The sequence below is a fragment of the Platalea leucorodia genome, assembly GCF_965183815.1.
Source record: "Platalea leucorodia genome assembly, chromosome: 15".
In the NCBI taxonomy this organism is placed as follows: domain Eukaryota; kingdom Metazoa; phylum Chordata; class Aves; order Pelecaniformes; family Threskiornithidae; genus Platalea; species Platalea leucorodia.
The window spans coordinates 8,093,926-8,120,391 of record NC_138837.1 but is presented as its reverse complement, the minus strand read 5'-3'; positions in this window follow the sequence as shown (position 1 = coordinate 8,120,391).

Sequence of the window (26,466 nt, the reverse complement as noted above, 5' to 3'; positions counted from 1 at the left end):
GACATTTAAGCAGAAAGAATTATGTGGGCATCTATCCATTCCCACTAGAAGTATCACAGTCTTTCTTGATACTGAGAGATCATATCTGTTCATCGCCTTGTTTCTTCTGGCTTTCACAGTACTTTGGCAGGGGGCCTAGCTTTTCCTAGCTGAAGGTGGCCATAAAACCATTAGAGTACCCCATGTTGTTCCATATTTAAAATCCACATCAGATCATTGCAATGGTCCATAAACCCTCCATAAACCTGTGTAATGAGCTGTACTAAGAGACACAGTGTCTTGTTCCTGGATGGCATAAGGCCAGTCCCTGAAAAGACTGCCGCTATGGTATATGTGTCCTATGCACTTTCACAAGAGTGTCCCCATGCACCCACCCAGGTGACATGCCCAGCTGCTAAGATAATCTGTAATGTATTTCTTTTCTTGCTGGAAACCCAAATCTTTCGTTCATACACCTGGCTGCAAAGGAATAACTTGACTTGAAGACAGTGGTAGACTACAAGATCCAGCGAGTCTTTTTTGAGTCATCCCCCAAAAAGCCTAGAAATAGTTCCTACCACCTCTCACCCAGTTCAGAGTTATACATAAATGCTTGATACGTGGTTCAGGCCTTTTGCAGAACTTTCAAATCATCCCCTATCCCCATCCATATCACAGCTACTGTGCAGCATTTCCATTTATCTTTTGACTGGATGAAAATTTACAATTCATTGCATTGAGATGTATTTCATTGCACAATGCTCTATTGCCCTGCTCTCATTTAGAGATGAGTTTGCTAATGTGAATAAAAGGACCAGGATAATCAAAGATCCTAGTGGATTTAGGAATTTGAATCTCAGTGAGATAATATCTAACTTCATTAAACTTCTGTCAATAATCCAATCAAGAAGAATAACACCCAATTAAACCCTCACAGAGAAGAAAATTCTTATAGGAAATAAAAATTGTAAATATTTTTTTCTGAATTCCACTTATTTTTGCCTCTTTTTTTCTTTGAATTTTCATGTTCTAGAGTCTGAAATATTGAGGGTCATTCTAGTTCTTGTTCACTTGCTATACATCTCTTTATTGACATAGCAATACTTTTTATTTACTTAATAGTGAAAAAGACATGTCTCTATTTGTCAGCTAACCAAATTATGTTAAAGCAAAATATTATTTTAAATCTCAAAACAGGGAAAATTAGGGGGAAAATGACAAGTGCTTAGGAAGCAAAAAGGATCTATAACATATACTAATGTACAATCCTACACAAAAGAGCAAAGAATATACTAGAATACATAAATCAGAGAACAACCTGAGTGACAAATGAGTTGTTCTTTTCACTAGATTGAGCATTGGTGAGATTTGAGCTGGAGCACTATGTTCAGGTTTGGCACAGCATTTAGGGGAAAGGTGGACAAAGTGGAGAGAATCCAGAGCAATGAGAATGATCAAAAAATCAAAGGGGAAAGACAGAAGGACTTGGGGTTGTTTAGCAGAAAAGATAAAGGAAGAATCAGGAGGTAACCTCCTTCCAAAGAATAACAGGTTCAAAAAGGAAGATATAGGGCAAGAAACACTGGGCTTAAATTGCAGCAGAGATAGTTATGCTAGGTTTTAGGAAAACATTTTTCTCATTCCAGGAAATAAAGCAGTGGAACAGGTTGCTTGAGGATGGTATTGATCCCCACCACAGGAAGTCTTTGAGAACAAGGTTAAACCAAAGTCTGGAATGGGAACAGTCTAGCTAATCCTGCACCAGGCTGAGGAGCAGAACAGGTAACTTCTTGAGATCTCTTCTGTCCATACTTTCTGGAGGTCTGTGACCTATAGATACTTTAACGTGGTCCCTGTGTGGCTTGTCAGGGGTACCTGAGATGTCAATTGCTTCATGTTCACATCCCTATCTCTGCTCAAGCTTCCTTTCAGTTGTGACTGAAGCAGAATTTCTAGATACTCTTCTGAAAGTCTTGTAAAGCTCTGGTAAACACAGGGCATGTTGGGTATCCCATTTGGCTCTGACACTTTTTAAAAATCTAGTTATTATTGAAAGTTACTGTGCCAGCAGTTGTATTATTAATACTATTATTTATTATTTATGAAGTGCCGAGTGTGTGCTAGATGCTTATATGATTATACACTGAGTTACGCTGGAGTTGCACAGTCTACTGAATTACGATGTAATGTTATTACCTGCAGCCTTTGCATGAGAATGATATTTTTCATTTACTGTAGTTGGCTCTTTCATCATGTGATGGTCTGAACAGGGTCTATGAATTTTAAGTCATTAACGTGCTAGACCTCACACCAAAAGGAGGCAGTGAGGGAAACGGTACCCCCGTTTTACAGATGGAGGATAACATTGGGGCTCCAAGGAAACTAAACATCCTGGTGTCACACAACAAAGCACAAAAGCTCTCAAGCCATTGTAAGCTGCTGGTTATTTTTACTGACTTGAATGAGAGAATTATTGTGCCTGGAAATGGAAAGTCTTCATTCCCTTGTGGACTCAGATGGCTTGGCTTAGCTGGGATGCTGTATCAATGACTTCCACACACTCATTACATATTACATCCAAATGTATTCCCTTTCACATCAATACTCTTTCTACCACCATTCAAGGCAAAGACAGACTGTTCTTCTACAAGACAGAAGAATATGTGTTCTTAGATTTTCTGTATTCCGTTCGATACTTGCCACTGTATTGCTATGCACTTGCTCATGCAGTTGTTCTAATGGGACTAAAATTTCAAATCTTTTGATCTCTCTTTACACAATATTTATTCATGCTTTACACAATGTTAATTCATAGTAAAATTCATGAAATTTTGGAGGTACACCATTGACTTCCCTTGCAAAGACAGTCAGGTGGAATAAACAAGATTTTTAAACTATCAGCAGTCAGAGAGAGGCATCTTTATCCATTTAAAAATATTAATCATATTTTTTTTCAATCATCATCTGATCAGTTCTCATATCTACACTGTAGGAGTAGGACATTACTATGTCCATACCTCCAACTGCAATTTTAATCAGAAGAGAGACTGCTCTCTGGTTTAATGAAGTAAATGAGACCTCCGGTAATATTGTCTGTGTAATTGACATAGTTCTCTGGGAAACATTACACTTTATAATGAAAATACTGTATATAATTAGGATCTAATAGGAAGAAAATAGTAATTAGGCAGAATTAACTGAACAGAAGTAATCAAGCAAATAAAGGTTATTCTCTGGAGAGGACCCTTTGGGGTTCAAATGTGTACATCCTATGATTGTAGAGAAGTCACAGTAATTAACAAGAGTCTTTTCATTGCATAAGAATAGCCTAACATTGGCTCCTGGAATGACCCCTGCAAATCAGAATGTGTTATTTCAGTCCTGTGCTTTCACAGGCATTGGAGGAAGGGGGTTGTATCCAACACTGTATGTGCTTGCACAATGGCTTTAGCAGAGGTTATGAAGGCATCGAGACCTTTAATTCTGTTCTTGTCCCAGCCTTTGGGGGCCCTTGTTGCTTTTCACTTTCTGCTCTTGCTCATCAAAGTTTCCAGAGCAGCCTGCTGTACATGAATTTCACAGTAACACTAATCCACATAAGATTTCACAGTAATAAGCAGATTACACAACAGTCCATGAGTGATCCTTTCTCTGGAATTACCAGGGTAAGTCTAGCCAGTTGGTTAAGTACAGGTCTGAGCCCATTCTCACCCACATGGGAAACCTCCAAGCCTGCCCTATGAAACTCTTCAGGCCCAGTTCTGGAGCATGGTTGTGGGGAAAGCATGAGTGTTCCTGCAGTCTTAGGAGCATCTCAGCTTCTCATCCATGTGATCTGGGCAAGGGAGACAGCACAGGACCTTGCCTATTCCAGCTCAACCCATGTAAAGTTATCCTGAGAGCAGCCCTTGCTAAGCACAGAGCAGACACTTCAATCACATACCAAAACTGACAAGGTAGGCAGAAAGCACACAGGCCATGGTCCTGAGCCCATTTCTCTTCTAACCATGTAGACAAAAAGAGAAGAGGATTCAGTTTTGTTCAACAGAAAGGAATTCAGTAGTGTAAAGCTGCTTGAGCTTTGAGACATTTCCATCAAAGAAAACAGATAGCCACCAGTCTAGTATAGCACAACCAAATACCAGTATGAAATGGGATATTCCTGATAGTGGAGCTCTTGGCACAATGGTTATGTGATCATTATGGACATTGACTGTCACTTTGTGAATTAATTTGCACCGCTCTGAAAGCCACCCACCTGCTCCAGGACCAGGAAGCTTGCCCAGACACTGCCACCTGAGCACATTTCGGTTCCTCTGTGAGTGCAGAGTGGGTCTCATTGCAGGTCACAGCTTCTCAAGGATTCCTTCTGATGTATCTTCAGAGGTTGATAGTAATGGTCAGACAAAGGAAGACAGAAGAAATCATCCAGGGACCAAAGGGGAGATGGTGTTTTTCTTTCTTCCTCCCACCCCCTTCTCTCTACTGGAGTCAATCAGGCACAAAGGAGAAACACCTGCTTTTTAGGTGAGCATAAGAGGCTGAAAGCAAAACCACTGATGACCAGAGATCTGTCAGGAGAGAGCTCAGAGAAGTACATAACATGAAACAGGATGAATCCAATACTTCTCTTAAGCAGAAATCATAATTGGACAAAATAGATGAGCCCAGGAGTTGCTTTAAAGCAGTTCCTATTGCTTAACAATACTCCTTAGATTCCTATTTATTTTTCTACTTTATTTATCTATGCATTGACCTTTGAGTAAAGATGTACTACAACTGTCAACATAATACTTAGCGTAAATTAACAAGAAGAATGGCTTCGCGGATTTTTTGGTTTTATTCACATAGAGCAAAAGTGAAGGTCTCACACAGCTCCCAACTTGGATGAGATTTTCTTAAATTACACAGACTTCCTCCAATGAATTTGTTCCTTTAACCACTAACACGTGGCACCAACCACAAAATTCTTATTAGATTGGTAACCATTTCTCACCCTTATCCCTTCATGTTTTGTGAAGTGTATTGTCCCTTAAGAGGGTAAGTAAAGCATGTTTCTTTAATGTGATGCCTAGTATACCATTTCACCTCTGATCTTTCAAGTTGTCTCGTTGGAACTTAATTCCCCATTTATGCAGATGTAGATGCACTGATTTCAGTGGAAAAAGCACTGCTTTGAGTCAGAGGATTTCAGCCCATTATCCTAGTGTTCAGGTCCATCAATTGTACCTGGCTAAAGCAAACCTTCTGGAAAGGAATTCAGTACTGATCTGAAGACTTCAGGATGGAGAATCCAGCATGTCTGTTAGCACTTTGTTCCAATGATTAATTGTCCTTACTGTTACAACATATGTCTTACTTCTAATTTGAATTTGAATCCAGCCATTGGTTTTTATTACACCTTTCTCTGCTTGATTAGTGTCCTTTAGCACCCAGTGTTTTCTCCCAGTGAAGATACTTATACCCTTTAATCAAGTCACTTTTCAGGCTCCTATTTTGATAAGTGCTTGGGTGAATTGAGGTTAAAAAAAGCTTACAGCAAAAGACACAAGTAGAACTTGTAGAAATTTTTTTTTTTAAACCTGAAATCTCAGTGCAGAAAGAAAAGAAAGGGAGAACTTAAATTAAAATTTTCATAATTTTTTCTCCTCTTTTTAAATTTCAAGCCTCATTTTTTCAAATAAAATAATGTTTCTGATTATATGTGGGGGTTTTTTTCAGGTGGAAGATAATTGAAATGGAACTATTTTTCCCTTTGCCTGCACTTTTTTATCTAGCCACTTAGATCTCTGTTTATAGTCCACAAAGTAAAGTGAATGAAACTCTATCACAACGTCTCTGAAGGGAGCGCTTACAGAAGATCAGGCTGGAAGAGCTCTGTAGAGCAGGGAGGTGAAATGGATGAGCTGCAGTGAATGGGGTGTCTCTCAGAGGCAACACATTACTCCCTGCCCAGAGGGACAGGCTATATTTTGGGGTCTCTTGAGCTTTGTCTCCTATGCAGTTGGGAATCTCTCTTGCACAACTTCGGATGCCTTTCAACTGTTTTTGCAGCGCCAAATGCCTTGCAGAAAGGAGTGTTTCAGCTACACTCATGGTGTTCCCGAATATATCTTTTTTTGTAACAACTGTGGAGAGGTTCTCTAGGGTTTACCTACCCCTTACTGAGCCATGATAGGTATTCACGGTGTGGGTTATAATCTAGCATGGCCTGGAAAAGGACCAGTTCAGGAGTACCAGATCCACGCTCTGCTCCCAGAACCAAACTAATCGCCACAATTTCGTCTGGCTCTCAGTGAATGTTGTTAAACTACCTAAGCAATGTTTAATCCTTTTGGGTTTTGATGCATTAAGCAATGGGGGCTAAAATGCACCTTATAGATATAACATAAAAGCAGGGAGAAAACTGTGAGAGAAACATTGGGACTGTACTGGAGTAGGACTGTTTTCTTCCTAGCTCTGTTGCTGACCTTCTGGATGAACTTGGATAAACAATGTCCCTGTCCTGTGCCTCAATTTCCCCATCACTAAAATGATTGGGACAAATGAGCCAAGAGTGTGCTTGACCAAATTAAATCTGTGACCAAAATAAAGAGAAATGGAAGAAACAGAAAAAAAAATTGAAAACAAACAAACAAACAAAAACCACCAGCCAAAAGCAACAATTGTACAGAGGAGTTTATGAAGCCTCACTTTCTCTGTCCTGGTGTCTGCTTCTGTAATGTCAGATAAGCTCCAAACTCACTCTGCAGCTGTCCTCCAACAGCACTTCCAGATTTCACTCTACCCAATTGCCTAAGTTGAGGAAATTTATAAGAACTCAATGACTTTATAATTCCAGCAACTCTCTTGGTTTAGGTGGAGTGAGGAATGGACTCACAATTTATTCCAGGGAGGACAAACACATGCACAAGAATGATTGCCCAGAAAATCTTTGACAAACCAAACAAGTTTTTTGGTTTTTTTCTTCTTTTAAAGGTGTTTGATGAAAGGAAAAAACAGTGGGAGGGGGGAACCTATGGAGTAAGAAATATGTTTATGAAATCACTTCATTTAAACTCATATTAAATTTTACATTCTATTTGTAGGACACTTAATTCTTGAAAGAAACATTTTTCTTTTCTTTTGTTCAGCGTGTTGGTAAACCTGTAGAAGAAAAAGCCTTTTTAGACCATTGAGGTGTTATGTTTTAAGCAAGTCTCAAAGAATGCTTTCTCTTTGCTTCAGAACATTTCTGTCCACTTCTTTTCCTTTTTTTTTTTAACAGAACTATTCACTCAACTCAGTGCAACTTTGCTGCTGTTTTTAGCCCAGACGTGAAAGCCCATTTTTCCAACAAAATTACCGCTTCTTTAAAACTTTAGATCAACCCCTAAAAAATAATACTACCCCCCACCCCTTCGTGACGTCTTTGAGACTGATACATAAAAAATATCCTACGGCAGCCAAGAATTAATGTTATTATTGTTCTCTATTATCATGAGAAAAGTATGATCCAGACAAGTATCTAATAGCCACTTGTGCACACCAAAAGTAAGATGAAAAACCTCAGCAAGTTCAAAGTTTGTAGTCCAATTATGTTCTGTCTTGCGGGCCCTCTATAGGGGGTGAAAGTAATGTCCCTCAAACCACGCCATATCATTGCAATATCTAACAAATCCTTTGGCACTCCAGCAAGGAGTTCAAAGAAAAAGCATCATCAGCTCGAATAATTACTGCCTATATTAAGTGTTTTAATATTGCAGATGGATGTAAAAGGCAAAGGACAATGGCTCAAACACAAAGAGCCTAGCAAAGTACAACCTGGGGAAGGCCACAGATATCCAACACGTTATCCTTTTCCCTGTTCTGTTCTCTGCAATATTAAACCACTTAATCTGTAATTGCCCAAGCTTATGATGCCTTTGCTTTGAACTCTCTGTAAGAGTGCCATAGGATTTGTCAGATGTTTCTAAAACAAAGTCTGCCAGGAGGCTGAAAGGTCTCTTAGTAGCTATGACAATGGTTTAATGGAATATAATTTCCAGTAAAGGGAACTAATTTAATATTTTCACATATCATGTAAGCAAAGCACCAGCTGAAAGAATGGAATGAAAATTATAGCAAGAAGCAATAAAGATAAACAGTGGTGTAAAATCATACCTCACCGATGTGCACTAAACGTAGTGCAGGAACTCAGCTTAGATATGCATTGTGTTTTCCTCTCAGTGAGGACAGCTCAGCCTGATAAAAAGGCACACCAGTCTCAGAGCCTGGCACAGCTGGGTTTCAAGCCAGCCATGCCAGTGATCTCCCAGATGACAGGAAATCACTTCCTCCCCTCTGTGCTCCCTTCGTACTGTTTGTCTTGTCTTGTCTTTCAAGACTGAAAACTCTTTTCTACCATGGACAGTCCCTCACATTGCAGAGTGGCTGTGATAAAGACATCCTTGAGATGGTGCTTGAATACCCAGAATAAACATGCAGGGAAGGGAGATATGGGTCTTTGAATTTTCCTAGGTATGATCAAGTTCCCGCGATTCTTCATGGTGAGCAGAATCCTGAGGTACAGTCCTCTGGTAGATGTTCCACATTTTCCTTTGATTCCTGTTCAGAACTCTTCGACAATGGTGTGCTTCTACCAGGCAGCTATTAGCCTCCTCCCCAGCAGTGCACGCATCACAAACAGGGCAGTGAAACCCCCTCCATGTGCATAGGAGTAGATTCTGCATAGCCTGAAACAAAGTCCACCAAGAAGATTTAGCATTTATCCAGCAAAAGAGGATAGATGATGGAGATATTTATTACCATCTATTCCTATGCACTTGTGAGCACATGCTTGTAGGCATGTGCCTCATGTAAACTTATGCAGGAAACAGATATGATGAAAGTGGATTTTCCAGCCAGAAAATCTGTCACAAGAAGAGGTTTATTGGTGATGTGTCTTGTGGTTTGGGTTTCCTGTGTTCAGGCAATAACAGTCTTTCCACCAAAAGAAAAATGTGTTATTCCCCTGTTATTTTTCCCTATTTATTCCTTGGTTGTGGTGGCATATGTTGCTTCCTCTTGTGTGAAATGCTTTCTACTCTCAGATCGTTTCTCTGAAACGGAAATCTTCCCTGTGGCATCTCTCAGGAGCATTTGCAAAAGTTCACATGGTTTCAGAAGTCTGGAGTGCAGAGGTGTTTAGTATGATTCGGCTGCCCAACTAAATAATTGCTTTTCGGCATTCTACAGATGTCCCACTCCTGTTCTTTGAAGGAAATATGCTGAATTATTGAAATAAGGTAGAGCCAGGATTATGAGAGGAAGTACCATCTTACGATGAAAGCATTAGCCTTGAATTCAGGAGATATACGTTCTGTTTCTGACTGCCACAGATTTTCTGAGAAGCCTTAGGCTTATTACAAAAACTGAGATCCATTTTTGTCTAACATAAGCTACGCAAAATTTTTAGACTAAAAGTAAGTTGCCTAGGCTCCTGCTACAGTCAGTGGAGTGCGAGAGAGATCTCCAAAGAGAGCTTCACCCCACCCTATGATACATGATTAAGATGTATGAAATGATTCACGTTCTGGAGGTGTTTCTCTGCTTAATGCTAACAGGAATCTAAATGACGAAGTTGGCCTACATACCTTTTAGATGGCTAAAATTAGGTGAGATTGCTTCCACCCTTTGTCTCACTCTGTGCCTCAGTTTCCCACATGTATAGAGCTGATGGTAATGCTTATTTCCTCTGTCCTTTTGAATTTACTGGATTCTAAACATTTCTCTTAAAGAAATAACAAAATATAGCCTGACTTCAGCTGAGTCTTAGTAACACAGTTCTATAAATAACACAAATACTTGTTTGGGATTCCAGTAACTACAGCGTCTGAACTCCATGAACAGAGCATAAAACCAAGGAGTGGCTAGAGAAACAGGGTTTACTTGATTAAAAATGTTAAGAGAAATGGATGGGAAATTATCTGGCTACCTTCATTAAACATCTAAAGTATCTCAGGAAAGTTGGATGAAATTAGAAGAAATTATTAAAATGTAACCACAGATATAACTTTTATGATAGTGAATATATGTGCAGTAACTCATAACTAGAGCAGGTTGAAAAATGTTCTACTGGAATATTTTTTCTGACAAAAAAATGGCATTTTATTGAAATCAAACTATCCTGAGGAACACGTCAATTTAAGTCTTTTTTTTTTTTTTTTTTTCCTAAGAAATAGAACTGAAATGACATGTTCCCAATAAGGTTCAACTTTATCAGAACAGAATGTTTCAAATTTTTGGAGGTTGAAATGACTCCATTAAAAATGTTTTATGCAGATCGGTAATGCTTAAAATATCAAAACTGGAAGAAAGTACTTGGCATTGATCAAAAATAGTGCACTGATTAATCACAAATTATGTTTTTTAGAAGACTTCTTTTGGAAGAATTTCCTTTCCACCTCTTAAAAAAAAAAAAAAAAAATCTGAAAGTGTAGACCTCAGATAGTATTCAATATTGCTTCTACTTCGCTGCATGAAGCATTTAACTGGAAACAGATATATCTTCATTTTTATATGTCACCCACTGTTTTAATATATGGGTAAGAGAAAGAAAACAAAACCTTGTATCATAAGCATTTCTGTTGACATGTTATTAACAAAACAGCTACTGAAGATCACAGCTGCCATTGATATATCAGACTACAGGAGCCACCTTCAGAGGCAGAAAGATGATTCTTGTGCTTCCTTCAGGGAAGAGTCTCTCAGCTTCCTTCTCAGAAGCAAATAAATCTGTTCAGTCTTTTCCTTCATGGCGTCCTGTTTAATGTACCAGATTTCTGCAGAGTCCTTTTTTTAACATATGTGTAACAGATTGGACTCCCAGTGCCCCATGCCCTTCCTTACTTGGCAATTCCCTGAGGGTCAGTCTGGATTTCCTCTGTAAGTACAGTAGTCCCCAAGGTTTCTGATTCACATTCTCCTTGGTGAAAGCCCTGCAGCACTCCAGCAAGAGAGAGCTCAGACAGCTCCTGAACTCCATGTTTGACAGACTCCGAAGACTCATTTCATCAGCCGTTAATCTCCCACAATCCTCTAAGCTTTATCTGTTAAGACTGAAGCAAGCAGTGCAGCTTTGCCATACTTTAGACTTGTTATTAGTTTTCATAATTTTTCTCAAAAGAACATAAGACTAAATCAATCTCGCATCCCTAATATGTTGATAATCGTTTTGAAATATTTAAAGCTTCTCTTCTGAAAGCTTCACTGAAATAACCATCTCATCTCTCCCCTGGTGCTTTCTTGGCTGTTATTTTGGTGTTCCCTTTTCCCTTATCAGACTTTCCCACATTGTTGAATTGCCTTATGGCCAAAGATGCTCCTTTCTACTCCCACTTTCCATCCTGGGATTTGCTTCAAAATTTCCTTTTTATCATTACATTTCCCCATCTGTATTTTCACACTTCACCTACCTTCCCACAGCTGACTTCTGAGGCTCCATGGTCTCTGGGTACCTACCAACTACAGTAGGTGCCTACTACTATAATGACTACAAGTCAAATCTTTTGTTAGTTGAACATTCCTGCATCAAATCCTTTAAAATTAGAAATGTCTCCCCATCCTGCAAAGATCCCAAGTCATTCCAAGGACCAGACTTGCAGCAGGTCCAGACCCATAAGAGGTATAAAATTAAAACAGATGTGACTTTGACAGCAGTGGAACCACACTGCTTTGACCTGCAAAATAAAAAGAACCTTCTTTGTTTCCAGAGTCTACTGAACCACCCTGCTATTACCTGCAGTTAACTTACACTCAATATTTGCTTGCTGTTATATGTATATAGATTACAACTCAACGTGCTACATCCATCCAAAGGTGTTAAGCCACATCTACTTTGGTATTAAAAGGAGCTCTCACAGAATTAAGCTGGTTTGACTGACCTACAGGATTGAAAATAGCCCCTAGACAAGCTCTAGTGTCATTGCAGCAAGTATTCAGTGCTACTGGACCAGAGTGTTTACCTCTGATATTTGTTTTTCCCTGATGTGAATAACTGTGCAAGATAGGGAGCTAAGTCCCATGGCACTGTATCCCTGATACAATGATGTATTGAACTCTCACGTGAAGTAATAAGAACTGAAATTGTTCAGCACCTGAGATATGCAGGCCCCAGATCTCTGTGTAGCATCCGCCTGCTTATAGAGATCAAGGCAAGCAGAAAGCAACAAGATATTTAACAGAGGAATCTCTGCATCCCATTGCATACTAATTAAACACTAGACATAGATACATCAGGGGAAGCAGAGGGAGGAAGGAGGGGAAAAAAAATCTCTTGGCAAGACAACGCTGCATTTCAATCTTTCACCTTCACTGGGTAATGGGATGTGATGGAACATTAAAACAAACAAACAGCTTTTGGTGTTTACAAGAAATGTTTAAATGGGAGATCACGAGCCAGAGGTGCTCCACAGAACATCTGGAGTACTGGAAAACAATGTGATTACGCAGATGAGTCACATTCATTAGGCTATAAAATCTCCAGTAATGAATGTACGAAAGGGACTTTCATGTAGATTGTCATCTATAGCCAGAAAAAAACCCTGAAACCTCTAGATAATAGACTTGGCAGTTCCTTCCCTGCCTGCCCCCTTTTCCTCCTCCCCTTTGGAATGAGATTCCCAGTGTAATTACAAAGCTTCGTGCTTGCAGCTCAAAACCCATGTCCCTGGCGCAGGCGCAGATCTATGTGTGGGCATTAGCTGGGGAGAACGGGAAGCAGGGATATGCATGTGGGTGTAACACTGCTCAACAGTCACTGGAACAAGACGTTCAGCATCTTCATCTTCCCTATACACCTAGCACCAGCAGTGGTATAGGATACTTCTTGTCCATATGCCCCCCTCCAGATGATCTCATTGACAGTGTAGACATCTCTTAGGCAGGAAAAGACACAGCTTTAGGGGCACCTAGAGACATTTACTGAGTGGCAAGGTGAGAAAGGATGAGAATCAGTTGTTCATTGTTTCTTTGAAACTAGCAGAAGATGAAAACGAACTAAGAGGATATTTTCTTCACACACTGTGTGGTTCAGCTGTGGAACTCCTTGCCACAGGACACTGTAGGTGCGGCAAGTTTATATGGGTTCAAGGGAAGGCTGGATGGAAGACTAACGTATTGACAGCTATTGAGTATGAAGAACCCGCATCTAGCCTAGAAAGGCTCAGAACTGCAAGTTGACAGTGACAGGAAGGGTGCAGGCAGAAGCAGCACTATGAGATTTCTCTGTTCTGATAGACCCCCTGCGAGACTACATGAGAGACAGCACTGGACTGTGTAGGCATTTTGTCCAACCTAGCCTGACATTTTAGTACTCCTATATTTCACCTTTAGTGACTTGTAAGACCTGAATATGCATCAAGAGTGGAAGCTGGACTCTGTCACTAACTCGTTCCACATATATCACTGGTCAACAAAGAGTGAGACATTTCAGTCATAGCCACAGAACTGTTATCGTAGCAGCTAGAGGAGAAAAGATTCCCTTAACCTATTCTAACAATCTTAATGAAATTTCTTTGAAGAGGTCCCCTAAATGTCTGGGCTAGCTCCCTCAAAGCTTGGCCCCAGACACATCTCTAACCAGCAAGTCAGTGATGGCAGAGTTTTCCCTAAAGCAAGGTTAGCAATAGCTTTGACAGATGTTTCAGGATATTTTATCACATTAGAATTATTGGGTGTTGTCAGCTAAACTGAACAGCATCACAGCCCCCCTTTTTAGCTCATTCTTGAACACAGATGTTTTAAAATAACTCTCTTGTGGGTTTTATCCATTGCTGCTGCCTGTGTAACATATCATCACTTCTTGAAAGTCCTCATTACTCAGAGGATTTTTTTTTCTAAAGGCCTATTTGTAGACTTGACACCTTTTTTTCATTTCCAGTAGATCTATTTCCCCCTGGACCATGTCTGTCTAGGGAGATCTCATTCAAGGACAATTGGGCTTCAAATTGGGAAATCAGACTACTAAATCCCTTAGTTATCTTTGAAAATCCCATCCTTGAAGCTTAAGTCAGATGAGAACTTCATCTGCTTTCTGTAATTTGCTGGTTTTCAACTCCATTTCTGGAAGGATTTTTTTTTTTTCATGCGTAGAGGACTGTGACCTTCATATAGAAATGAAATCAGTTCAACAGAATAAACAATAATTACATTTCTATAGGAAAATATATTTTCTATTTTCTGTTTCTGACTGAGGGTTAAATAACTAAATCATTGCCATTTCTTTATTTTCTTTGCCTTTTGAGGGAAAACACAGTTACCTGAGCTGTTTTCATTTCACTCGCATCACATATTATATTTGCTCATTTTGGCCCTGTGTCTGGAGTGGCGCTTGGGGAATTATGAACTTGGGGATCTTTCCCCAGCTTTGTCCCTCAATGGCCACATCTCATGTCACCGCTTTGCTTCTTACCAGTTCAGCCTCCTTATCTGTAAAACACCGAGACGCCATTAGCATGCACTAATTAATATTTATAAAGTACTTTGACATCTTCGCATAAGTACAAAGCCTTCTGATAAGAGAGAGAATGCAAATGTCACATATGTTACTTGTACATAAAGGCTTGAGAGATCTGTCTGTGCTGGGTCCGCAATTCCCAGCAGCACCGAATGCTGTGTCGGGGCTCAGAGCAGAGGCACTACGGCAGAGATCTCTAGCCAAGCTCTGTAGACTGAGTATGGTGGCTGCAAAACTCCTATCCTGCATCAGCACGGGAAGACTGTAAGAAATAAAGTAAAGCAGTCTCATTTTTAAATGAGGACAAGTCAAGGCACACAGCAATTTAAGGGTAGAGTTAGTTTGAAAGAGGCTGGTCCTGTGCTGTGAGTATTTCTGAGATTATAGGGATGAAAAGTGGTGTCTTTCAGTGTGAATGAGGATGGAAATTTGAGCCTGGTTGTGAATAGAGAAGGAGAATGGGTCAGATGATTGTTTCAGAACCAGGTATTTGTTTTGCTCTTCCCACAGCTGCTCACTACAGCTTCAAACTGAAAAAAATGAGAATATGTTTTGCTCATGAAGTACCTAACTGGGACACTTTTGACAATTTCAAAATGTTTGGGACAGCTATATTTTTACTATTAGTGAAGTGAAAAACTTGTCAAAATGGCTATCTTCCTGGGGAAAAAAAACACACCAGTGTAAACAAATCTGAATGCTCTCAGGTTAACTGTTACCTGCATGTATTCATACAGCCCTTATACAGTACTCTGTTTCCCCAAACCTCTACCTGCTCTTCCTTACCAAGTGTTAACACGTTCATCACAGAGTAACACTTGGAGGGATTAAGTAGGTCTTTTCCCACATCATATACATATCCAAAATTAACCAGGAGCGTGTCTTGGACAGGAGATCCCTGGCTGTGCGTGTCCATCTCCTTCCTGCCTGGCAGCAAGCACAAGCTCCCAAACCACTTGGACTTTCAGCTACCACTGTGCAATGGCCCCGACGAAACATCCTACACCCTCTTCTCCGTAGAGCAAAGACTCCAAAGTCACCGCAGCCCATGGGGAGAGAACCTGGGTCTCAATTTCCAGACAGGTTTTTCCTAAAGAAGAGTGTCAGAGGCTGCCATTAGAAGTGGGTACCGAGGAGAGACTCCAGCATCTTCAGGGCAGGGGCTTACATTCACCCAAACATCGGCTCACCACTGTCTCAGCCTAACAATGTCGCAGTGCTTCCCAGGATAACAGACTTGATGGATTTCACACTTTAAGGCTTTTTCTTTGAAAGAGCCCCAGCTTTTATCTTAGCAAAGTACAGCTTTGTAACCTAAAAATAGTTCGCCCAAGCTCCTTCCATCGGAACAGCAAAAGATGAGCTGGCGACTCTCAATTTTTGGTGCTTCTCTATCAGAAAGATGAAACATTTTCCCTGTAATCCTCCAAAATGGAATGTTTAGGGTTTTGGAGGTTACTGGAAATTTCCCTGGCAGCTGGGCAAATATGTGATCCCATTAGAGCTTCTTTGATGAGGAAGTATAGCTTGACTCAGAGACAAAATAAGGATGGGAGGGGAGAGCATGTCAAGGGAAAAAGAGAAGTAGAGAGAGAAAAGGAAGGGAAAAAAACTCCATGAACCAAGAAGTTTAATCTGCTAGAGTCTGCCTCTTCCTTTCACAGAGGAAGACAAGAAATTGCATCCAACAACTCACATAACTGCCCAAACTCTGATTGTGAATGAGCAAGAAGCAGCTCTGCTCTCTCTATGTAAGGGAATGAGATCATGGGCATGCCGTTTCGGTTCTCTGCGGGGCCAGAGAAGGCCAAGCATTGCTTCTTTCCCACCGGCAAGGCTTGTGACACCAAGCATGAGAAAGCACCTGGCAATGTGGGATTAAAAAAAAAAAAGCGTCCTGGATCCCAAGCTCTATGCTAACTCCTTGTCAGCTCACTTAGCACCACACATGCTGCAAGGTGCAGCCGGAGTCAGAGCAGCTCTTTTTGTTAGCAAGAGAAAAGGACAAGGAATCATGTTTTACATGCTCCATTGTGAATCTGTGAATGGCTTTGCAGTACATAATGCACAGGGTTTGTTCAAGGCATCAACGAGCCTCCACATCCTGGTGGTACAACCACTCAAAACAGTTGCATTAACCCTGGATGGAGAGGAGGGTGCAGGTGCTTTGTGGTGGGCTCTGTGGCAGCCACGTGCTGCCCAGCCCCAAGCTCTGCAGCAGGCACAGGAACTGCATCTAAGCCCAAGCAATGGGCTGCACCAGCCCCAAGTGCAGGAGACCTGTCACAGGCATGCACATGGCTGCTATCCAGCAGGATATCCATCAGGAGATGACCGTGTTCCCCACAAGTCCAGCATGCTACAGCTAAGGGAGGGATGGATCCTTCCCTAGGATGGGTGTTGAATTTCAGAAGCTGCCTTCTTTATTTTTTGGCATCAGACTTATCCACGAGCAAGAAATGAATTCTTAGTATTTCTATTAGAGTGACAAGACATCAAGACTCCTTCCAGCATAATTTTTTACCTAAATGGATACTCATTCTCTGCTCTCTGGTATTAATGAAGAATCATTTGTCAGTAAAAGTAGGCAATGAGGGTTCAGATAAAATAAAAAACTGTTTCTGCCCACTCCCACCTCCCTGAGGGTGATAATCTGACCTACTGTCCTGCACTGAGTTTACCCCCTAATAATCACACCTTTCCCCACCACCCTCAGCAGAGTACACCCCCTCCAAACCTGCCAGCATAACTGCACATGTAATTGTTTCCTAAACTGGTTTCTTCAGACTGGGACAGGATGGAAAAACTTCCTACCAAAACTGGCTTAAGTGTTTGGGTTCTAAGAAGCAATGAAGGTTTTTTTCTGTGCTGTGCATGATCATCATTCATAAAAACCCAACAGAGCAAAGTCTACCTCCCTGCTGCATCCTTCTAGCTCTGCTGTCCTCAGGTAAGCAACGCTAAGCCAGATTTATTCCTCCAAACAGAATTTTGGGAAAATGGGGCAGATGGGATGCCAGCTCATGCTCCCATCACAATGGCAGCTCCACAGTGCTACAGGGAATCAAAAGCACTATACGCTTGTATTAATTAGCAGCAAAAACTGCTATGACTCTGAACACCCAGAAGGAGCGGATCTGATGAGCAAGTGCAGGCTGCTTCTGCATAATCTCTTTTTAGATCAGAACCCCAATTTAACTCAGAGCCAACGGGGTACTTCATAATAGTGCCAGCCTGCACAGGTTTAACTATGCCAGCGACATGAGGAATGCGTAAAATGCTGCAAATAAATCCCCAGCTTCAGGAACAGGGTGTCATTCCAAGTGGCAAGCCCTGTTCAGCACGGATTTATGACCCCCGCGGAGGCATGCACTGCCATCTGCTTTCTCCAAGCCCCGCCAAGCAGCCTGCATGAGACGTGCAGACTTGGTCCCTCCGTTTGAGCCTCCCAGAGCGTTCAGAAGGCTTTACACCGGGCAGGCTGCTCTGGTTGGTAAGCTCAGCAGCTGCAGGTTAAAAAAGGATATTAAAGTGGGTTATCTCTTGTGTTAAAAGGGGGCTGTCATTTCCTAGGAGGAAAAGGGCTAAACACAAGACTGAAAATACACATGTTTTCTCAAGTCTGTATGTCAAAAGTCTATCTGCATGTGAGTTCATGCATGCAGCTTATACATTCACATAAGCCCTTATCTGTGTAAATAAGACTTTATCTATATGTGTGTGCCTGCATCTCCTACAGGACTGAGTTTTAATAGCCAGATTTAAAATACACCAGTGAGTTTCTCTAATTGTAGGCACCCAGTTTGGGGTGCTTCATTCTACACCCTACCACACTTGCACCCTATCATCACACTCATTCACACCCTATCACACTCAGTCCTATAAATAACAGCATCGCCATAGCAGGAAATATCTTCTAATTAGCACCCCAGACACAGTCTCCTGGCTTGCTTCCACTCCTTCCCATTGGCACAGAGCTGGTGTCTCTTTTATTTTTTTCTTGCAACATTCCCTTAAAGACCCATTGATGTCTTGTTGAGACCATTTGCAAGAAGAAGATGGAAAAAAGAAAAGGTATCCAGTGGAAGGTGTCAGATGATAGTAGGAGATATATCATGTGCCTTCCTTCCCCGACCCACTACTGAGCACTGCTGCAAAAACAGGCTCTCAAAAACATCAGGTTCATCGCTGTTACAGCTAGAAATGACCTCTTAGATCATGCAGTCCAGCTCCCTGCCTCTCAGGATGACTCCCTGGTGTATACTTTATGCTGTTTTGTCCAGCCTAATTATCCATCCCTGCTGTTAATGGGATGGAGCGCCAAACTCTTCTGACTGCCGCCATCTTTCAGGTATGTTTTATTGTTCTTCCCTTCCTGGTGGTTTATATGATTGAGTTTTGAGACTACATTATTTTAGGCCCTGACACTTTAAGCCCTTAAAGACAAGTAGAGTCCTCATGGTCTTGGACCTCAGTGCAACATGCAAACTGTAGCTTGAATTTGGAGATCTTTGTACATTAATATAAAAAGCAGACCTTTTGGAAGAGATTAAATTAAGTGTTAAGGAAATTCTGTGGTTTGAATTTGGGATTGGAGGTTTCTCTATCTCATGAACACAAAAAACACACACAAGTTCATGTGTGTGTCTACAAATAAAAACATAAGCATACAACTGTATTCCAGATGTACCTATTTACTCACACACACACTATTGTCTGTATGTATGTGAGCATATACGTAGACATGACTACATTCAGTGGCACAAAGTCTCAACTGCCATATCTCAGCCTAGCAAGAAGCTTGGTTTTTCTCCTCCCATTTCCTTTGTGCCCAGCAGGCCAAGACCAGCTGAAAGTCTGTCATGCCACGGCAAAGCTCTTGTAATAATTCCAGTCTAGTCTAAACTCCTGTGCTGTCCTCCTTATGCACTGAGTGCCTCCTACCCAGGCTTTATTTTACTACATCTGGCAAATGCTTTTCATTTCTAGACCGATTTCCAAATGAAAGGAGGCTTGCGTCTCCTGTCTCAGACTGTCTTTTTGTCGGAGTGGTCAAGGATATAAGGTTTTAATGTTTCACGAAAATAAGTCATCAGGTAAAGGAGAGAGTGCTGTTAATGAACCTCAGCCCTTGATTAGCCAGCAGAGCATGCTCACAGATCACGGATGCTGCAAATGCACCCATCTCAGGAAAAGATTCAGGAGCGAGTCCAAGAGACAAATCTCTTGGGACCAGGCTTCCTTTAGCCCATTGCTTACAGAGCCATCTCCGACTTTCTCCCACAAGGCTGACAAGCTCAGCTCACCCTGTGCTGCCAGGGAACACATCTCACACTTGCAGTGAGGAGGGAAGATCCTCATTCTCAGCTCAGCTTGCTCCCAGGTCTCAGAGAAGATCCTCTCCTCCTGCCATCCCCACTCGCCATTTCCAGGACACACGTGCTTTCCCTGTGTGTCAGGAAGTTCCCCACTGTTCCCCTTTCACTCGGCCTTCTTCCTGGCCCACATGCATCTGCTTCAGCATCTGTGTCAGGGCTTTGCTATAATTACGGTCTTCTCTGCTCCCACCCCCACTGTGTTCCCAAAATTCCTCATTTCAGACGTTCATGTAAATATGTTTCACAGTCACACGGTGCTTCAAACTAAGCTTAGAAATGTTTCTTTTTAGCCTTTTAACTAGTTCCTCCAAGAGTCACATTGCAGAGCAGGGGATTTCACTGCTGTTTCAGGGAGCCCTGTGGCATGAAAAGGCAGGTGGCACTTTTCACGAGAGGGGAGGAGGACTCTGCTGTCCGTGTTCAGGACTCTTCTTTCAGCCAGGAATCCATCAGTTCTTCATTCAAGCATCTGTCTTGCCACATGGGTAAACCACTTAGGTCTTCCCTTTGCAGCAACTCTATTTCTGCAGTAGCAAAGGATGCTAACAGCCTCACTTCTAAGTCCTTTCTTTGTACCCATAACAAAGCAAAACTTTGATTTTTTACTTAGCTGTCTCCTTAATCATAGAATCATAGAATCATAGAATTGTTAAGGTTGGAAAAGACCCTTAAGATCATCAAGTCCCACTGCTAACCTAGCACTGCCAAGTCCACCACTAAACCATGTCCTCAAGCACCACGTCTACCTGTCTTTTAAATACCTCCAGGGATGGAGACTCAACCACTTCCCTGACTACCCTTTCGGTGAAGAAGTTTTTCCTAATATCCAACATAAACCTCCCCTGGCACAGCTTGAGGCCGTTTCCTCTTGTCCTGTGCCTTGTTGCTTGGGAGAAGAGACCAACCCCCACCTCACTACAACCTCCTTTCAGGTAGCTGTAGAGAGCCATAAGGTCTTCCCTCAGCCTCCTCTTCTCCAAACTAAACAACTCAGCTGCCTCAGCTGCTCCTCATAAGACTTGTTCTCTAGACCCTTCACCAACTTCATTGCCCTTCTTTGGACGCGCTCTAGTACCTCAATGTCCTTCTTGTAGTGAGGGGCCCAAAACTGAACACAGGACTCGAGGTGCGGACTCACCAGTGCAGAGAACAGGGGCACTATCACCTCCCTGGTCCTGCTGGCCACACTATTCCTGATACAAGCCAGGATGCCATTGGCCCTCTTGGCCACCTGAGCACCCTGCTGGCTCATGTTCAGGCAGCTGTCAACCAACACCCCCAGGTCCTTTTCCGCCAGGCAGCTCTCCAGCCACTCCTCCCCCAGCCTGTAACATTGCACGGGGTTGTTGTGACTGAAGTGCAGGACCCGGCACTGAGCCTTATTGAATCTCATACAGTTGGCCCCAGCCCACTGATCCAGCCTGTCCAGGTCCCTCTGTAGGGCCTTCCTACCCTCCAGCCGATCAACATTTCCACTCAACTTGGGTGACTTAAGACACAGGCAACTACTGAAAGTGCAAAACCTTCAGCAACTTGCACTCTTCCTGGGGAACGAAAACAGAGAAACTGTCTCAGTAACAGGCAAAGGAAGGGAAAGGCCACCACTTTACTTCCTAATGCTCTGCTAACACCTGTGAGACCTCTACACCTGAAACTGCCCAGGGGCAGTTGGACCAGCCAGTGCCTTTTCCTCTGCCGTTTCCATCATGCTGGTGGCTTTCACCCATCACTGCCAGGAGATGCCGCTTCCAAACTGAAACCACCAGCAAACCTCAAGCTGTCGACCACCTGCGGCAGAGGAGATTGTGCTCACACAGCAGTGAAAAAGAGACATGCAGCACCTAGCAGAGACTCGCAGGCAGCAGGCAGGGCTTGCTCTGCCTGCAGGGCTGCCTATCCCAATTGCAGGCGCCAGCTCTCCTAGCTGGTCCTCCTCCATCCCTGTCTGAGGCAGCAGGAACCATGTGCTGAGTCTGCTTCAGCTGGGAATTACACTTTGCATATCTTACATCTATCAGTGTAAAAATAGGATGTATGAATAAAGGGTGTTAAAATTGCCACCTCAGTCTGATTTCTCATGCTCTGTAATATAACATATGGCAGTGACTGAACTCCCAGGGAGAACTTGGGAAGCAAGCAGAGACAAATAAGTTGTTTAACCATTTCAGTGCCCTGGGCATGCTCTGCAGTCCTCCAGGAAATGTTGGTGTGGGCTAAGAGAGGAGTATGCACAAGAGTAAATGTGGGCAGCATTGTCAGTCTCATCTGCCCATCAGGCATGAGACTGAGTGCAGTGCTCTGACCCCAGCAAGCTGGGTTACAAGTACCAGGCTAATTGCAAGAGCACCAGAATGCCATGTCACCTAATATACCTCCTTTCACAGGTTGGCTGCTTTTGCCCCCTCCAGAGTGCAGAGGGTCTTGGCAAGCCTGCTCTGCACATTTCCTGTGGCACTGAGAGGGTTAAAATGAACAGTTGGGCCATCAGCTTTGCAATAGTTAATCTCATCAGAAAGGGGTTAGGACAAGGCAAATGCTGCTGCTATTTGACTTGCAGCTGCAAACTTGGGATGAACCTGCCAAAACCGTTCCTGCACAGAGCAAACAATGACAAGAAGGTATCTCAGCATGCGGACAGAGTCTGTCAGCAGTGGTTCTGGGCCAGGAGGGCCCTGCTTTTCCAGCTGGACCAGTTGCAGTCACAGAGCTTTATAGGAAGTACTTGAACAGTGAGACACCACATCCCTCAACACTGCTTAATGCAAAGGCATAACAGAAAGAGGAGAGGACATAGCTGCTCAGATTCAATCAAATCCCTAGGGTCAAGATCATATATCTTAAAGCAGTGTCTGATGGAAAAAGAGAACGATGGGTCGACTTTCAATAGCACAGTGCCCCCTAGCCACCAACGGGATCATCCCTTGGGTATTCCAAGGAAGGGAAAAGCACCACAGATATGATGCTCCAGATAAAATGGATTTGGCTACAGGTTGTCATTATCCAGAAATGGAAGTGGGCTGGAGGCATAGACCATGTCCTGAATATCCACAGGAGTCTTCAACACATTGGGCATAGCTGGGATTCTGCACATGAACAACCAGGGTTGTACAGAGGGTCTGTGTGCTCTTCACGGTGGTTCTGTCAAACTGGAAGAAGAGTAGAAAGAAGACCCATGAGCAGCCCACCCCCGTGCTTGGACCTTGCCTGTGTGAATGAAGGTGTTCCTGTAACCAGATTGGAAAAAAGAAGAGGGCACTGGGGACTTTGGCCCAGTGTCACGTTCCAGCACACTGGCTTGTGGGCTTTTTAATTTCTTTTTTTTTTTTTTTTTAACCTGTTTGAGTTTTGCCTTGTCAGGTTTAATCGGTAGTGTTTGTAATTCAGGTAGCAAATTGATTTTTGAAAGTGCTCTGTCCCTATTCAGTCCACGTTACTGTGGATCCTTGCATTAATTATGCACTGATATTGATGTTTTTGTCAGACAAGGTCTAATGTCACTATATTCAGAACTTACTGCTTCCTTGTTAAAAATGTTTCAGAATGTGGCCTTGGGAAAGATACTGTGTGTCACTCTCAGGATCAAAGATGACCTGGCAAGGAAATACTCTATTAGTACTGAAATTCATGTACCTTTTCTCCCTGCTCTACCATCTTTCTTAGAAGGAGCACGGCAAAGGCTGGTGAGGAGAGAGAGGGACCAGAGGATCCTTCAAGGAGAATTGAGCTGTCAACACTGTTTAAGCTAATAGGAAGGGACAACAGTTTTAGGATGCACATTGTAAAGGGAGACAAGTAAAAGCAGTAGTTCACACTTCATGGTCTGTGTAACTGCGTCCTGGCTGCAAAGCTACCTTTCGTTGAGTTGGGAGGAATCAGGGATTTCTGTCCAAGGTCTGCAGGTTGTCTCCCACATCATGGGGAAGAACTAGGTATGTGGCAGTGTTGTTGGAAACCATCTGGGATTTTGTGTACATCACAAACTCAGTGCAAGTCAACAACTGATGTCCTTGTGGAAAAGAGAAAAAAAAGGAGCCAGATCTCATTTTGGAATAGTATTAACAAGAGTGTCATATGAAAGGCACAGGAGGTAATTATTCCGCTCTATTTGCTGCTGGTCAGATCTCAGCTGGAATATTGTGCACACTTCTGGGCACCAACCCACAAGAAAGATGTAGACAAACTGGAATGAGTCCAGAAGAGAACAACAAGAATGATTAGATGTTTTGCAAATGTGATTTAAGAAAGACTGAAAGAATTGGGTTTGTTCAGTCCAAGAATGAGAAGACTAAATTGGGGACATGATAACAGTCTTTTAATATATGAGAGGTTGTTAGAAAGAAGATGTTCAATTTTACATACTAGGGAAGAATAATAACAAATCAAATTAATTTCAGATGCGGGAAAAATGTTACAATTTTGAAGACGGTGAAGTAATCAAACAAGTACATAAGGAGGTCAAGAAGGGTTTTAAGCAAACATCCACCATGCATGCCCATAGTATGCTTGAAGCTGCCTCCATGAAATGGAAAAAAAAGGATTAATTTCTCTAAGTTTCTTCCAGCCCCATATTTCTCAGTCTCCATAATTTGATTCTTGGTTAGTTTGACATGTTCTGGTGAGATTCTCAAAATCATTTCAAGACAGCTGTGCTCGTTGCTCTCAGATGTCTTTTGCACACTGTGAGGACCACCTTGTATAACCCAATCTCAGTAGTCACTGATCCCTTAGCTCTGGGTTGGGTTCAGAGAATAGACTCAGACATGAAGAGTAGATTATTTATTTAAACCGTGAATTGGTTTTTGTCAACTGTCTACTTTTCCAGGTCTTCAAAATTGGGATAAACCTGGTTCATAGGTGGCAGGGCAAAGTAGTGCCAAGAGACATATTTATTACTTATTAGAGATGGAAGCTTGTTGCACTTTGTGTCTGCTGAAGTAGCCTTAAAATCCCAGTTTAATAACCATGTACCTGCATAATAAACACATTTGCAAAATCCTCGTCTGGAAGCTGGCGACTTGTGGAATATTTTGAAACACTTTGTTAAACTTGCATTTCCCAAGGAGCTTAGGCACCTGCCTCAGCATCCGCTATCAAGACTCAGTCCTGTATGTAGGCCTTCCTATCAATGAGATCTCATTAGCATCACTTTGCCAAATTAAATGGATTAAAGTTGGGAAGCAGCTGGAATGCAGAGCAGTCACATTGACTGTTGCCTTAGGTTAGACTGAAATTAGCTGGCTTCAGGTTCCCTGTTGCATTTGACATTGCCCACAGTAGCCAAGGAGTACAATGGTTTTGCTTCTGCTTCACAAAGTAAACGGCTGTGTCTGTGTGGGTGGAGCTACTTTGTGGTAAGGGAAGTCACCTGGGTGATGGTCATGAATGGCAACCATAAAAAGAGTAGGTGTCTTTTTGAGGGGACCTTGAATGCCTTTTTCATGGCTAGGAAAAATCTTCCCAGCAACTACTAGAGAGATTTTTTTCATCAGGACTATTAAATGATTCACAATTTCATGTATGCTCCTTTAAGCTGGGATTTTCATCCTGTATACAGGAACATTACTGCTTTGCTTGGTTAGAAATTTGTATCAAGTATTCCCATCAAAGCTTCATCTCTCCTGGCTAGCTCAGCTGTTCCAGGTGAGAAGTATTAAAACTTTAATGTTTGAAGGACTCCAGGGGCTGAATTACTCAGAATGAATAAACATTCTTTTTCATGAGACCGTGGATTTGGGCCGATAAATAACACTCTTTTGCCATGTCTGCAGACAATGGCAAAATTCCAGACTGTGATACAAAGCTGAGGACAGAAGAGTGGGAAGGGAGGGGGGAAAGGCAAGGGGAGATGGGGAATAGGTCCATTAATCCATCTGAGTAAAGGACAAAGAAAGAAAATGGAGCCTCTAGAATTAGCACAAAGGCTCAAAGGGATGTGTTCAGATGGCCTAAATTCTACCTAAATCTCTAAGTCCCTAAGCCTAATGTTTCCCTATTGACTAGGGATATGTGAAGGCCTAGAACCAGCCAATAAGAAAGTCATAAAGGCTTAGGTGGAATTTAGGCCACCTAAATATACACAAAAATCTTCATAAAGATGGCCTTGATCATATATGGACACCTCCCTCACCTTTTCACTGTAGAAGGCAGTGAGCCCTTGCCATCTCTTGGAAAAGAGTTTGTTGGGAACACTGTAAGAGGTAAATCATCAACCCTCTGTCTCATGCAACATTTTCTGGAACAGGGAAAGATGTTGGTCTTAGGTCTTTATGCCCATCATTTCCCTAACAAGCTCCAAGTCCAGAGACCTGATCCGGTTTCAATCTGGGTATCCCCAAAATTTAGATACATGTCTTCTGCAATTGTGATTCAATATTAAGAATGCCCAGTTGGGAAATTTGGATTTAGATGCAAACTTCTGTAAGTCACTTGGATATGGAAGTCATAGGTGGCTCCATCTCTATCCTTAACAGATGAGATCCTAACTCATCTGGGGGCATTTTTTTGGCCTGTTCTGTTTCATTCACACAGATACTTCTACTATGCTGTTTGCATCTCTTGCAACCCCCAGTTTTCCAGTTGTCCTCCAGCAAACAGCCCCTCCATATAATGACAATGGTCTATCATCTTCACAAA